Below are 17092 nucleotides of genomic sequence, written 5' to 3' on the forward strand. Positions count from 1 at the left end.
AGAGAGAGAGAGGGATGCACATAAACCTATTAGTCTTGGCCTGTCTCTTAGAACATGTATTTCTCTCCTACATGGACAAAGCATGTGGACAGTTAAACACTTAAAGGTTAACCAAAACTGAGTTAGACACATTTACATATGATTACTAATCCATAATCAATCGTCCTTTTTTCCCTAAATTGAAATAATAAGCTCAGTTAACAGCAAATGTTCACTTTCATAACTGATTCACCGTGGTAGCCCCACAGGATCAGCACCTAACAGCACAATACTTCAAGATGTGCCCATGCTCATCTTTACCCACGTTAAGTGCAACAAAGGACAAAATGAGAGAATAACAGGGCTAGCCTCTGAAATTGTTGCGGCCACTGAATCGTTGAAGACGACGGCTTTAACGAACTAAAGACACACTTAGAACCTGACTAGAACATGCAACGTCGGAAGATGGCTGGGCTAGAGAACTTCACAGTGACCAATGTGCGGGTGAAAAACACAAGCTAGTCAAATCAAGTCAAGTCAAACACATGGCTTTAACTATTGACTGCTGTGCATCTGTGAGTTTGAAAATGTGTTTAAATTATTTTGTAGCTATCATAATATCATAAGCAGTACAGATCATAAGGACCCTGACCCCCCCACCCCGCACCCACCCAATTCAGTTTTGTGGCAAACCTTTATAAAAAAAATGGGTTAAAAGGTGAAGAATATATGTTGGCTTGTCATATCTTCAACATGGACACACATTCTCTCTCTTGCCCTTTGTTTTCGCCCAATGCATGTGCATCTTTGATTCTCTCTTCTTCTCTCTTAAAATATTCTTAACGTAAACAAACTTTGATGAAACATCAAAAGTTTTCCAAAACTTTTCTCTGTCTCTGTATTTTTTTTAATAGTTTTAATCGATAAAAACTGTGAACAGTCACACAAGTTTTAATTAGCTGTCAAATGACTTCACAGAAGCAAAGAATTACATGGAAAACAATGAACAATGATATGCGTGTGTGCCTGTGTGTGTGTGTGTGTGTGTGTACAGTCTCTGTGTTTGTATCCATCTGCTCTGTATCGGAGAGTTATCTCTCTAAATATAAATTTTAACTAGCCCACAGTGAGTAGAGCAGGATCTGATGATGACAGAGCCATAACCCTGACTAAACTTGTTATATAAATCTTAACAAAAGCCCTCAGACAGTCCATCCAAATATACACAATACACACTCACAAACACACAAGCACTGCCTTAGCACCATAGTCAACAAGTAAGCTACACACATCCAACATACACAGTTTAACCAAGCTAGTGTTCTGGACAGAAAAACAAGAACACAAAGGAATAAACTGTAAAGAACAACACAGTATGCCATGCCAGTGACATGACGGGTTGAAGAAAATGTCAGGTGTTAGCATTTTTTGAACGCGTGGTTGAGTAATTAGCCTAAGGTTACATGGAGTAGTCAGCATTCTCGTTAACCCTACTTACTTTAGCATTAATGTAAGAAACCACAGTTGACACAATCCTGTATGACTACTAAACATCTTTTCTCCTCTTATTTTTTATCTCTTGAAACATCAGCAGTGACTAATGGATGCATCATCTAACCGTTTTAGTCCTCACGTGAGCATGTTTCTTACATCAATGTGTGAAAATGCTTTGAAAAAAAAAAAAACCCTCTGAGAAAGATTCTGACTTTCTTTGAATGTTAAACATCAAAGGTTAAGCATCACAGTGTTTAAAAAAAGCTGTGGCTGTTTGTGCAATAATGAAACTGGCTGCTGAGTGTCTCTGGTCTCAGCCGTAACTGGCACTGTTCTTGCTCGTGCAGCTGGGACCATGGCACTGAATTGATACTACCTAGACCATGTCATGGGATTGACGATGCCTAGACCATGTCACAGAATTGATACTACCTAGATCACGTCACTGAATTGATGCTACCTAGACCGTGTCACAGAATTGATACTACCTAGACCATGGCACTGAATTGATACTACCTAGACCATGTCACAGAATTGATACTACCTAGACCATGTCATGGGATTGACGATGCCTAGACCATGTCACTGAATTGATACTACCTAGATCACGTCACTGAATTGATGCTACCTAGACCATGTCACGGGACTGACAATATCTCCACCGTGCCACAGAACTGATGTTACATTGATTGGCATCTGCCATTGAGTAGCAGAGAAAATCAGACTTCTGTTTTTCTTTGTAGAGCCAAGCACACTTGATCTTTGCCTCTAAAAATGACAACGAGACTTTTAATTTTTGACTGATAAGTGACTTATCATTGAAGTTAAAACATTCAGTGAAAAACAGTCTTGTGGTGGGAAAAAAGTGCAGACAGCAGATTTAAATGTTCTGCTGTCAGATTCATCAAAAAACACTCATGTTCATGCATGTGTGTGTTCACACACACACACACACACACACACACACACACACACTCACAGATCTCCACCCAAGGAATGTTCTACTGCAGTGCAGAGACTATAAGAGAGTCTTTATGGTGGGGGATATAAGAACCTCTGTAAGGAAAGCCATGTTTAAGATTCCAGTCATTGGTTAAACCAAGAGCATACTTGTCTATTCTACTAATCTAAGGGGAATGTTTTACACACACACACACACACACACACACACTCCATTAATGGTAGATTGGTGTAACTGATATGCTATAACATAAGCAAGCTTCTGTTACACTAACCTTGTAACACAACCCTGCCAGCTGGTCCAAGCGTCTCACCTCACTAGTTTTACACACACACACACACACATACACACACACACACAAAACCGATACATTGCATTACAGTTCTAGGTGTGATTTTTAATGTTTCAACAGCTGTTCCTTTCATCATTTCTTATTTGGCCAGCATCATCCTTTGCAAGCACGTGTCTGAGTTACACAGAGTCAGTGAGAGAAAACTTCAGATAAGCTTCATCTACAAGATCACAAAGACACCAGATTTAAAGTGAACCAGTTTCCACACTTATAAACGAATACGGAGTATGGAGTGACTACGTAACTACAAAAACACAGAGTTACTTCAGTAAAACTTATGAGCGAAAGCTCTTGGTGGAAAAAAATCTAAACAAATGAACACAAACAGTTGGACTTTCTGACCACACACTCACGCCTCTTGCTCTTGTGATAAGCAACACCAAAGGGTATCCGTTCTCCCTTTTTTTTGCAAGGCTTTCTGCCCATTCTCCATTGTTTTCTCTTCATATCCTAAACTATATTCATTTACTGTTCACCATGACAACAGGGCTACAGGCTGATTGGCTGATAAGATGGTAATGTAATGTTTACCTTTCTAACTGCTGGAGTGGGGAATTCCCTACAGCAAAAAAACCTTAATAATTTTACAATGTGTGTGTGTGTGTGATTGTCTGTCTTTGTATGCATCTGAATCTGAGTTTGTGTATCTGTGTATGCGTGTGTGTTTAAGGTGGTATCATGTTCTCATTTGAGTCTTTGTCTCAATTAGTGAATGAGTACGTAATATCTATTCTGTTTTTGTTTTTGTTGTTTTGTTTTTGTTGTTGTTGTTTTTGCATAGATTAAAGTAGAGCATTTGCATACAGTCCACCTAAGTAAACTGATACTCTGTTATTTTTAAAATGTTCATCTGTCAGTCAGGCAGCTGACATAGTCAGTGTATGTAACAAGAAACGTGCAGACACACACGCGCACACACACATACGCATACATGTGTGCACGCGCACACACACACGTACCATACAGCGGCATGATGACATGTAGTTGAGTAAGTATGAATGTATACTGGGCTGACATGTAGGGGCATGTACTTTTGGAAGGATCATGTGAAATACCTGAGTGTAATAAACATGCCTCTGTCACATATGACTCAATAACACACCAGTAAACCAACCACTTAACAGTCTGACCTGCCAGTGACACGGAGAGAAGAGAAGAGAAGAGAAGAGGACTGTGTGAAGAATGAAGAGAGAGAACGAGTGGAGAGAGAGAGAGAGAGAGAGAGAGAGAAAGGTGGAGGGAGCGAAGGAGAGACTGAGGAGAGGAGAGAGAGGAGAGAGGGAGTTCCTCGTAGGCTTGGTGCCAATTGCATAATGAGTGTGTCAGTGCTGGTTACCGTGTGTGTCCTGCTGCTTTCTCTCAGGGAGTGTGGACAGCACTCATTAGCCCTGTAATGGCATGCCACAGAGCCAAATCACCAGACGGAGAGAGAGAGAAAGAGAGAGAGAGAGAAAGAGGGACAGAGAGAGATGTACGTATGGATGGATAAGTCAGACAGTGGAGAGTGCAATACAAATGAAAGACAAAAGGGGAAGCAATGACAGAGACAGAGAGAGAGCAAGAGAGAGAGAGAACGAGGGACAGAGAGAGATGTACGGATGGATGGATGGACGCATGGATAAGTTAGACCGTAGAGAGTGCAATACAAATGAAATGACAAAAGGGGAAGTAGTAACAGAAAGAGAGAGAGAGAACAGACAGTCCAGAGCAGTGTGCTGATCTGTACTGAGAAGAGTCAGTGCTTCAGTGCTGTTCATTAGCTCTTCAGTGCTGTTCATTAGCTCCTCATCAGCTCCAATTACTGTTACAACCCAGTCAGGAGTGTCTGACTCGCGAACCAAACTTAAACATACACAAATCCACAACAGTGTCATCTGCTACCTCAGGCTTAGCTGAAAGAACAGTTCTCAGCTCTGGCTTCTGTTCTTAAGGGGGTATGGAAACCAGACGTGGACGAGAGGCGATGAGACAGTATCTGATGGCTCTTTGGTCTCTTTCTCTTTTTCTCTCTCTCTGAGTCAGAGAGGGTGAAGAGTATGGAACATTTTCAGTTGAGAACTTCATTTCTCCATGGCTTTCAGTCATAACCAGTTCTTAGTATCCACAGTGGGCAGAGATGGGGAGGGGGGAGTGCTCTAAGACAGTCGAGATAAGATACTGTTGTTTTCCGACAGTATCAACCTGTAAGACCTAAGCCCTTCCCAACAGTGACCACCCCCCCCAGTTTTCTGAATTGTGTGCCAAAAGGTGTGTGATATTTACACTCCCTGTTTACACAGATATGACGAGGATGAGACTGATTAGCGCCGTCGTCTTGTTTAAAAAGGGAAATATGGCTCAGTGGCCACCACCTCATCTTCAGCTCTTCTACAGCACTTTATAAGAACAACATACAACTTAGCACAGAAATAAACTCTGAATGCACTCAGCAAAACAAAGAGAAAACAAACAAACAAACAAAAACAAATCAAACTGCCTTTTCATCAGAAATGGTTATGAAATGTCAAGAGACACAGATGAATGCTTACGACCAGACCACAGGTCACGTGTGTCTCTCACAGTTATCATACACACTGATAGAGTCATACACACAGTTATTATACACACTAAATGCCAGGTGATTGGTGCTGATAATTAAAGCTCTTCCGCAAAGAGGCCTTATGGAATTACTTTAAACTAAGCTCTTGACTGGGGGCTTCCAACACTGCACACTGGGTTAACATCAGTCAATCACATCAGTCAAATATAAAGTTTTACATTGCTCTAAAGTACATTTTTACTTCAGTTGTAAAGGTTCATGCTCACTGAGTGAAATATTTTATTGTTGTGAAGTGTAACATTTTGCATTGTTAAAGAGTTGAAGTTTTACACTTGTTAGACATAAAGTTTTACATCAGTAAAGTGTAAAGTTTTACATCTCTCTTTTCAGAACAGGTCGTAAGTCATATTAAACAGATCGTAAATCTCTTGTGGCATGACTCGTGGGTTTTTCTCACTGACACTCACTCGCTATGACTGGACCTAACGTTTAAATTCAGTGACAGTAAACCTTAGGACCATTTTTTAGCATTACACCTCTTCCCTCAGTGAAGTGTGATGGCATTCAGTACCACAGCAATGTGTGTGTGTATGTGTGTGTGTGTGTGTGTACAGAGGGTTAAAACTCTTATCTCGAGCCTCCAGAAGGCATTCCTCCCTTAGGCCACAGTCCGCTGGTTTCCTGCCTTCTTGCCCAGTACCCTATTTTTACCCCTCCTGCCTCCACAAGTACCCAAGGCAGCTTTTTCCTCGTCACACACACGTTTCCTGCCATTCACACACTGCCATGGCTCTCCCAGACCACTGTTTTCTTTTCTTTTTCTTTTCTTTTCTTTTCTTTTTGTAAGGGGGTTCAACCTGCATCTTACTTTTAAAATTCTCCAAACACACTGCAACCCTTGAGGACTGATACAAGTGAAAGTGTGTGTCTATGTTTTCTGCATGTGTGTGTGTGTGTGTGTGTGTGTGTATGCATGTGTGTAAAAAAATACATACACATACTATGCAGGACAGCAGTGACTAAACTACAGTTTAGGGGATGGAGGAAAAGCAGTGGTGTTCTGTAAATAAAGGAAGGTTGTGTGATATTAGCTGGTAAACTCCTGTGTCCTGCATTAATGTATATGGTTAAATAGCAGTCCAGATCAATAGAGCCTCGGTGTGCTAATGGTTGTCTAATGGAACTTATGTCCGTCTATGCATTAGCCATAGACTGGACTGGATGTCTTTATGCTGCTAATTATACACTCATTCAAAGAGTCCATCTTCTGCTGGAATAATCCATTGTTCAACAATGAAAGCTTTTCCAGGAGACATAAATAAAAGTTTTCTCTCACATAAAACCCTCTGCCGTAAATGTCACTTCTCTTTGTTAATTATCACTGGTTAAAAAAGAAAACCATATCTCACACAGGAATTTATATGGGCCGCTAAGACAAATGCAAACACAGACACACACAGACACACACACAAAGTGAATCTAATACTGCAAAAAGAGTATTCAACATATAAAAAAAAAATAAAAATAAAAAATCATACAATCATTTTGGTTGAAGTGAAAAGTAGATTTGTGGAGAAATAGAGGAAGAGGACCTGGGAGATAGTGGTGAGACTAAAACAGTGGTAAACCCTTTATATAGTGTTAGTGCAGACCAACTCCAACCTCAACTAGACCAAACTGAAGGAGAGATATATGTCAACTGTTCATTTAACATACAGACTCATTTTTAAACCTGGGGCCTGCAGGGTATGAATGCGTAACTTGTGTCATTTCATCAGTCACTGGTGTTAGAGGTATACACACTGAAACACTGTCAAACACTCCCTCTCTCTCTCTGTAAATGTATATGACAAGATCTGTGTGAGAGAAATGCCTTCAGTCTTTTACAGTGCTTATCTCTTAATCTCTCTCTCTCTTTCTCTCTTTCTCTATGTACCTCCCTTCTTTCCTGCCCACCCATTCTCTCTTTTCCTCTTTCTTCTCTCTCTTTTTTCTCTCTCTCCCTCTCTCTACACCCTCCCTCACAGTACCATATGAGGAGAGGTCCACATGACTGTAGCAGGGCATTGCTACACTTCAACATAGCAACTCAACACAAACCTAATCAAGCTATAACCCAAACATCTCTGTTACCTTACACACACACACACACACCCACACACACACACACACAGTTCACAGCTGCAAAGGAGTATGTCTCCTTATAAATCCTTAAACACAAAACATCACAAATTATGTCGTGTTTTTTCAGAGATTTTCTTTTGCAACTTTAGAATTACTGCATTAGTCCTGTTTTCTAATTTCTCACCTCAGTTATAGAAACTGTACAATGCCGAACTGTCTTTTTTACTGCATAAACTTCATCATTTAATTTAATCTGTGTTTATATGTATGTGTGTGTGTGTGTGTGTGTGTGTATGCATATTTGCACGTGTGTATACGTATGTGTGTGAGTGTGTGTTTTTATGTATACGTGTGTGCGTGCCCATGTGTGTGTGCGTGGCTGTATTTATTTGAGCATGGCTTTGCGAGAGGGCCACCTGGTGTGTTTTAATAAGTTCTGAACAGTGGGGTCATTGTGAAGGAGTTGGGTGATACCGGCAGAACGACCCATTTAAAGGCCAACAGCCCTGCTATGCTTCAGACATCTGGAGTGCCTGAGGCACTGGGCTCTGACTGCATACATGCAATCGCAAGGAAAATACTCCTTACACACACTCACTCTCACACACACACACACAAACACACTCACAGGGGCAGACCGACACAAATACACACACAGACAGAAACTGTAACATACACAACACACACACCCACACACATACACACACAAACACACACAGTCAAGCATACACATGGAGAGATCCTGATAAAGGAGATGTTAAAAGAAAAGTGATGGAAAATTTTTTTGACCACTATGTGAAAAGAGAGAGAGAGAAAAAAACCTGTTGGAGTTGATCCAAGCTCTCTAAAGCTTTTTCTTAATTTGCGGAGACTTAAGGGGCCGCAGCACTGTTCTCCTGAGAGGATTGCACAAGAGAAATGGTAAAGATGATTGAGTGATAATTTACAGACCCTCCAGCTGTGGCGTTTACTTTCTATTAATGTCACCGCTTAAGTAAAACAGAGACAGCAAAGAGCAACAGACAGAGAGAGAGACGGAGAGACTTCTCCTCAGGAACTGGGAGGCCATCTTGCATATGATGAGGGTACTTCCTTCTGACTCCGCTCTGTGGTAGTTGTTAACGGTGGTAGTTGTTAATCTATAGAATCCCTTTCCAACCAATCAAATAGCTCCACTGCAGACTATCTAAATTAGACCCCGGGGGTGGGGGTTGGACTGAGCTGTGTCTTGTCACAGAGGTAAGGGAGGGTCAAAACATAAGTTAGAAAAAAAAGGTAGCATAACATGTTGTTGTTACTTTATACTTTTCTTAAACCATAGCAATGTCATGCAGGAACCATGGCAGCGTCAGCCCAAGCTGTGCTTCATCTGTCCAAAGGTCAAAGTGAAGGTGATCAGTCATGGTCAAACACAGCAGGACACAAACTCATCAGGGCTTCATATTATCACTCCAGATCACCAACACCATCTAAGCAATATCTGACATGACACGTCTGACTGCAGAGCTTAACTGGACAGATGATAACAGCGCCCATTCAATGATCTCAACCTTGGATTTTTATTCAGTGCAACAAGCTCTTTTTCTTTTTTTTGGAAGGCATACGGAAAACTTATGTGTTCCCTTTTTTAGTTCCATATGGTCATATTTCTTGATAATTTCAGATGCTGCTGCTGATGAAATCTGATGGTAAATGTAACTGTGAAAGTATATACGACTGAGCTTTACTGTGCGTTCCTGTCTAGATTGGGGAAAGTAACCTGAGAGATTACAGAGAAGTGCTTTGGTTGAGGAGGGTGAATTTTTTTTGACAAACTCGAAAGTCAAAACCCCTGACCGCCCCTCAAAAACACACACACATGCACACACACACACACGTGCGCACACACACAGACAGACACATATGCACACACTTCTCCCCATCACACCCAGCCCAAACCAGCAGTCCTGAGATGTTGATTAGGAATGACAGGGTAGACACTGTGTTATGTCTGCATCAGGAGGTAAACAAATACACTTAAACTTCAAAGAAAGCTGCGTATTAAAAGCCCACTGTTCTACGGACTACCATGCCATTTTGTTTTCTTTCTTTCTCTTTCTTTCTCTCTTCTGCAAACAGTAATCGGATTCCACGTCCTGAAATAAATCAACTCTGCAGAGAGGCAAGCGAACAGCGGAAACGATTTAATCAACGGGCCTTGTTTCATTTTCCGTGTAATTAATTCCCTTAATAAAAAAAATATGTAAACTCACAAATGATTTAGGAAAAATTAGCATTTTTAATCGCAGAAGATTACTCTAATAACTCAATGAACGCTTGACAGCTGGAGCTGCCGCCAGCACTGTCGCGGGCGCTTAGCTCTCAGACAGCTCGCGGTATCGGCCAACGCTAATCAAACACAGGCAGTGCCTCGCTGGAGGAGGAGAGCCAAGGAGGAGAACCCCCCCCCCCCCACCCCCTTTCCCAGTTCACCATCTAAACCACCATTAACTCATAATCCCCAATTAGCTCATTGCTCATCTACACGTACGCCGGGCCTGTCTGTGTTTTATTAGTTTTTTTAGACGTAAACACAGCTAATACAGATATGAGCCTGCCGCTGGTCATCAGGACTGAATGAAGCCTCCAGGTAAGTGATTCTGGCACAGTGCGTTCCACTCTCTGTCTTTCTCTTTACTGTTTCCCCTCTGGGCACACAGGGAAGGCAGGCTTTCCGTATTCTGGGTATCTTTAACTCTCTCTCATCCTCACTCTGTGTGTGTGTGTGTGTGTGTGTGTGTGTACGGATGGTGTTTATGTATAGGTAGAGGCCTTTTGAGCATTCTAGCTAAAAGCCTATAGACAGAGGTGTGAGATGAGCATGATCACATGCAGTGGCGAACCGTCAGGGCCTTCAAGGTATTCAGAGATGGCCCTGGAATACTCAGATGAGAAAATAAAAAAACACATTCTGATTAATTCTATAAATAAATAAAATTTAAATAAAATGAATAAATAAAATAAATAAAAATCGTCATTGTGTTGCTTATCTTTAATATTACAGTGTTAACGCCGACTTGTTTCTATTGTTTTCTGTCTGCATTTGAGTGGTATTGTGTTGGAAAAAAATTCTATATCCTTGATAGATTGCCCTGACCATTAAATAGAACAAGAGTGTACGTTTGGATTGACAACTTGATCAACCAATCATATTTGGATTTGCAGCCAATGGGCGTATTCTTTCAGATCTTCCTACGGCTCCAGGGTATTTTAGAACAGGGGTTTTCAATGGGGCGAGCACCTCTCAAGGGGGGCGCAAGATCAGGACATTTTTAGGTTTTATACCGGCAAGTACAATGAAAATGGGGGGGGGGGGGGGGGGGGGTGCGAGTTCAAAGCTACACAAAGTGTCAAAAAAGGTTGAAAACCCCTGTTCTAGATGTCCCACAGCTCTCTCTCTCAGACACGAGACCTAGCTTAGTGCTAACTAGCAACTGATAGTCAACGTCAGAAACGGCAGCAGGTGGAGATGATATTGACAAAGCAGGTGGAGATGATATTGTCGCAGATTTATTTTATTTATCTTTTACTTTACTACATGGACAGTGTGCTTAGAACAGAAGACCCAGTTCTGATAGGTACAGTTTGCCACTGGTTACTTGCATATGGCTGCAGAAATGCCAGAGACAAAGCAACAGGAAAAAACGACTAAGAGAAGAAGAGAGAGAGAGAGGCAGAGAGAGAGAGAGAGAGAGAGAGAGAGATGCTCCTGCCATACTAAGCCCTTCAAAAGCCAGCATTCTCAATCTCAACAGCATCACCCCTTTAACAGGCCGTAGATTTCAAATTTGTTTTCACAGATTTCCCTTCTCTGTTTTCGTTGTGGGTAAGAAAAGTTCACGGATCGATTCTTTTTTTCCTCGAGGGCCAGTGGTGAGGAAAACTTTCCTTTCAGCTAGATCGTGCTCTGCTCTTTGTCCAAAGAACGAGAGAAAGACCATCCCAAGGGAAAGAGTTGATGTCATTCCTCAAAACCACGCAACACCTAATAGATACTAATCTACTTTGTTTTTCAATGCTTCTCTATAGGCCTAATTTATTAGAGCAAAGGATAGAGATGAGTATCTGTCGTTTTAGTGTGTCTTCAATACTAACATTTCTAATGGTACAGTCTCAGTGAATACACTGATTTTTTTTCTGACCGGTGACATAAAACTTCTTGTGCTGTTTGCATTTCATTTATACACTGATGAGATTTTAAGGTATTTGAGTAGTGGCCATATGGCTGTGGGTCCCCCCCCCCCCCCCCAGTAAGTAATGCACAGGCGTGTAGGTATGTGCACTGTGTGTGTCTGTGTGTGTGTGTGTGTGTGCACGCGCGCATTAAGGTCAAAGTGGTAATCTGCTAGTTTCTCAATACATCGCGCTTTGCTCCCCTCCCTGTGCAGAAGCGCGTTTCCATGCACTGTGTGAGCTCATGATGAGCTGGGGTTTTGTTGGATTTTTTTTTCAGTATCCTAGCTTTGTACACCAGCTGTTGCTTCTCTAATCCCAAGTCCGGTTCTATTTTCCCCCTCCCTCTCTTTTTGCTATGCTGCCTAGATCTCCCGGTAACCGCTCACAATGACACAGCGCGCGGCACTGTAACGGTATTGAGACGTGAGCTCGTGTCGAAGCTATCGGCAGAACGAGGCACATGAAAAGCGTCGCCCCGCGTGTGCCCCGCGGGCTTGGCGCTCGTGGCTCCATCCTTCCACGGTGCACGGCTCGGCAACGCCAGCCAGCCGCTTGAGGAAATGTCGTTTTCCAGCAAAAAAAAAAGAAAAAAAAAACGCGGGCAGCTCTTTGAGCTTTTGATGTCTGATTTAACATGCTATTCCAGATGGGTGATGGATTAAGACCGCGGATGGATTTCACATACAAATACAAGGAGAGCATTGGTATAAAACCTTTATGTCAAAGATAGGCCATAACACCGCGTATAGAGAAAGCTATCAGATAAAACGCGGCTGGGTCTGGGACACAGATACGACTCTGTGCTATTCAGATTGCTTCTCCGTCTTTGATTTGAACAATAGGATGTGGGCAGCTGTACTCAGCCTGTAGTCTGGTTGATTGGTGATTACTCCCATTCACTGTCCAGTCACTCGCTAGCTCTTCTCAAACCGATGTGAATGTTCTATGGTGCACCAACAGTGAACACTGAATCACACCTTGTCCTGCTACTTAATAGTACTGCCACGTGAATTTGATAAACCAATCAAATTTCATCTCTTCTTTGCACTCCGCACTCTCATCATATTTTTCATCCGGTCTCTGGCATACGCTCAGCTCCTGATGTCCTAGTGTATATTTACGCAAGTTACTGTATTTTTAAGCGTGGATGTTTCTGTCTCATTTCTCCTCTTTTGACATGGAGAGAGAGAAGGAGAGAGTAACACCATTTCTCTCTGCCGCCGGTGGAATAGGACTGAAATAGCTTGGAAAAAGAGATGGAGTTGATTTAACAGGACAAGTACAAGAGACAGCTATTACAGCAGCACCATGCAAGACAGTCACTAAAAAAAGAAAATGGTTTCAAACTGATACATTTGTAGAATGCATTACTTTTCTTCCTTTCTTACTTACTTACTTACTTTCTTTCTTTCTTTCTGTCTCTCTCTCTAACACATCTTCACATACCTCAACTTTTTTAATGTGTTACCATTAGTTCACACCAATGAAAGAAAGCAGACAATGCAAAGTCTACACAATTAAAAAGCATATATAGACATAGCTGTTTATACTTCTGATATTTTCATCTTTTCACAATGTTACTTTTAAATATTGATCACAATTTCCTGATGTGTGTATCAAACACAATCTAGATAAAGATCAGCAGTTTCATCCTCTCATTAAGGCACTAGTAATGTTTTCTTGCATTTCATTAAGCACTGTTGCAACTAAACAGCCACTACCTTTTCGTGGTCATACACTTGTTTTTGAAAGGGTGTAGTCACAGTGAAATGAAACAGACAAAGAAAAGGCAAACGGAAGAACAGAACGACGCTGGTTTAAGACGCCCCTCAGAAACTAGCCAGAGACAATAAAATGTGAGGCTCTTTCTGTCACGATGCACAACACAAAGGAAAACTATGACTCTCTGTCACTACCACTGATCAGGCAAGCAAACAGGGTCTGTCTGAAAATAAAAGGGCCGCCGAGGCCACTGGACGAATAGACGCTGTCCTTTTTTTTTTCTGTTTCACTATGACTGCTTCTCATCCTATAGAGCACTTTAGGAAGCCAGGAGACAGGCCCTCTTGTTTAGGTCCTCTGTGAGCCAGGCCTCCAGTTCTGCCCCTTAAAACTGCTGGTGTCCATCATGCTCTGAGAGGAATAGCCTGCTCCTCTTATTAGAGCAAGGCCTTCATCTTTCATTCAGCCTGGCTCTTTCCTTCCAATAGGTAGAAGGGGGGGCCCACTCCTTCATAAAAAAAAAAAAAAAAAAACCAAAACAAAAAAAAAGTGGCTGCAGTGTTTGCATGAACTGTTTAGGTAGAAGTCATTACTGTACTATTACAATGATCTGACCCTGAGTAAATACATATTTCTCTTTTTTTCTGCAGCATGCCAAACATTAAGTGTTTAATTTGAACAATATCAATTGGTTTTTCATTGACATGGGCCATAAAATTTGCAATAACTAAACAGGTAACATTCATGTAACACTGCGTTTTGGGCATACCTGAACCACACATCAATAAGAGAGAAAAAGAGAAAAGATTACTGTAAGTCCTGGCTTAGAGTGTTGAACGGTTCAAACCTTTGAAATGTCAAAGGGGGAAACCACAGAGGCTAACTCATCTTGAAACTCATTTGAAAACCTGCATGAGGAAAGTAGCAACACAAATATTCAACTGCACTCTCCCCTCCTCCCTCAAGCCCTCTTTTAAAAATAAACTCCATACATTTCTCGTCAAGATCAGCACTACATTAAAAGTAATGGTAACATGTCTCCTAGCATGCCATTGGTTGGATGCAGAACATTCCTAAAAACTGAGCTTTTTCCCCCATTCCTCTTTCTTTCCTTCTCCTGTTTTTTTTTCTTTTTTTTTTTTTTTTGGTCGACCAAATGCATAGGTGCTGAATAGCTCTTATTGACTTACAACTGGGAAGCTTAGCTGCATTTGAAAAAAAAAATAAAAATGACTTTTCAAAAAGCAGAACATTTAAATAATCAGTTTGACTTTTCTTACAGACTAAGCGGTGCCCCCCACGCCACCCCTCCACATCTCCATAATCATGAATGACAGAAAGAGGGAGAATTAAGAGCATTAAAAGAAAAAAATGGGAAAAAGGAACCCAACAAAAAAAAGAGAGAGAGCAAGAGAGAGAGAGAGAGAGAGAACAGAAACAAAAATTCTCCGTTGGTCAGGCCAATTTCTACCGCCGTGTGGATTTACAGACGAGCTCTCTTAAAAAACTTAATTATAAAACTGTTAAAGAGATGTGTATTTATTTAGAAGGCGTCTGCCAAAAGCCACGCTGATGAGAGGACCTCATAGAGAGCAGATGCTTTTGTGCTAAGCTGATGAGTCGTGCCGTTTAATTTCAGTTTACGCCATCGCGGATCGCCGTAACAACGTTTGGGAAAAACAAACATTTTATCTCATTTTCAGCAGGGTCAGAGGTTCAGCAGACGACACACAGAGAGAGAAAAAAAACGACAGTGAGTGCAGCAGAAAAGAGGCAAAGCCACGGCTGGTTTATACAACAGAGGCTCTGTGGTTTAGTATAATTCCTGCATTAGCTTAAGGTCTCTCAGACTTCTACATTTACTGTAACACATAAAAAAAAAGCCCCTTTCTCACTCCACTGCAATCAAAGTTGGTCACGTTTGACCTCATTAAGCATAGTTTGGGTGAGACTTTCTCATCGCTTCGCAAGTTCTCTACTTTACCATCCATTTACTGTCATAACAACAGAGATATAATGACCAAGTTGACAGATATTTGTCTTTGGGCTGATAACGTCTCTTCCTTGGAAAAAAAAAAGAGAGAGAAAACTTCTTTTCCCTCTTCTCAGCAGCACTAGTCAGAGAGAGAACAGTCAAGACTAAACGCACGTGTGCGCGCACGCGCGCACACACACACACAGTGCTGGTCCTAAGCCTGTTGGCGTTAGGCCATAGGTGCTCAGGTTAGTGAGTTAGGGGCAGTGCTGTGTTAGCACTCTCAGTGAAACTGCATTCTCTCACTGACTCCCATTCTGGACATAGCACAATTACTTCCTGTTGTTTGCTGCCGATGACAAGTCATGGCTGAGACGTCCTGCCGGGGTTTGTTTACTCAATAAACTGTTCAAACCCGGTAAAGTTAAAGAGCAATAGAAACCACTCTTCAGCAGACCCCCCCCCCCCCCCCCCTCCCCACCTCCAAAAAAAGAAAAGCATCCTCCAAAAGGGCCAAAAACAACCTTATCTACCTCGCAGTGAGTGAAAGTGTAAAAAATGGCTTTCCAACATGCAGTGAGACAGATAAAGCCTGCCTGTCAGTTCTTCTGCCATACTTTCTTTATGCTGTATGTGATTATAAACTGCTACCCACACGCCCCTCCAATCTGTCATCCAGCAATTTACACACACACACTCACACACACATACACATACGCACACAGAAACTACACAGGGAGAGAGAGAGAACGAGAGAGAGAGGGGAGGGGAGAGAGAGAGAGAGAGAGAGAGAGAAGATTCCTGTGTCTTTGTGTCAGAGATTAAGAGTGAGCAGGAATGAGAGAGCTCTCTGTTTGTACTGTGATCATACATTATCTCAACTACAACAACACATCACATTCCAGTCACCATGCACACACACACACACACACAAGAATAAATAGGAATTCAAAATTTGCCTATCAATTTGGAACCAAACAATGGCAAAAAAACCCCCGAAATCTTGAAAATCTTGAAAACCCCAAATCTTGAAAATCGTCTGTACTTGTGTATGTATGTATATGTGTATGTACATGAATGTGGGTGTGTGTGTCCAGCTGGGAATGTATTTGTAATAGGTATTCTTTTTCAATCGTAACTGCATTTACAGAAAAAAAAAACTGTTCGGCTAATATTCTGCCTCTTCCAATAGTTTACATCGATTTACAGTTTGGCAGTAACGCCTCTAACCTGCTAGATAAGAGATCTAGATTAAACAGTTAAGGCACAGAGAAGTATCATCTCAGTCTCTCTCTCTCTCTCTCTGTCACACTACTACTGTAACTACCATACAACCACGACCTTCAGAAATGTCGACTAAAGCTAGTTTAAACTCTTTCACTGTCATCTCTCTAATATATGCAACCAGCTATGAGCCTTAGAAGAGACTGGGAGAGCACAAAGAGGACTATATTTGAAATAGTAGACGAATGTATTTCAGGAAACGTGAGTTTGTAATGATTATGGTGGGGTGGGGGCCTTCCTTAAACTCAGAGTTCACACTTATGTGAGACAAGTACAGAAATGTCTAATGATACTGTAAAAGTGCATACTGACAGAGAGAGACAGAGAGGGAGAATTCTCAGTACGACTACTTTAAGGCCAACAGCTATTTCAAACATGTCATAGTTTATGTGGTCGGAGAACTTAATTATGAAACCATGTTCAAATTCTCTCCTCTAGCGGTAATTC

The 17092-nt window shown here is 41.6% G+C and overlaps 1 protein-coding gene across 1 annotated transcript in view; it reads right to left on the reverse strand.

The window, feature by feature from the left end:
- The window catches only part of tox2 (TOX high mobility group box family member 2), a 92742-nt gene that overhangs the window by 63489 nt on the left and 12161 nt on the right, over window positions 1-17092 (reverse strand).

Source organism: Chanos chanos, chromosome 6, assembly GCF_902362185.1.
Source record: "Chanos chanos chromosome 6, fChaCha1.1, whole genome shotgun sequence".
NCBI classification, from domain to species: domain Eukaryota; kingdom Metazoa; phylum Chordata; class Actinopteri; order Gonorynchiformes; family Chanidae; genus Chanos; species Chanos chanos.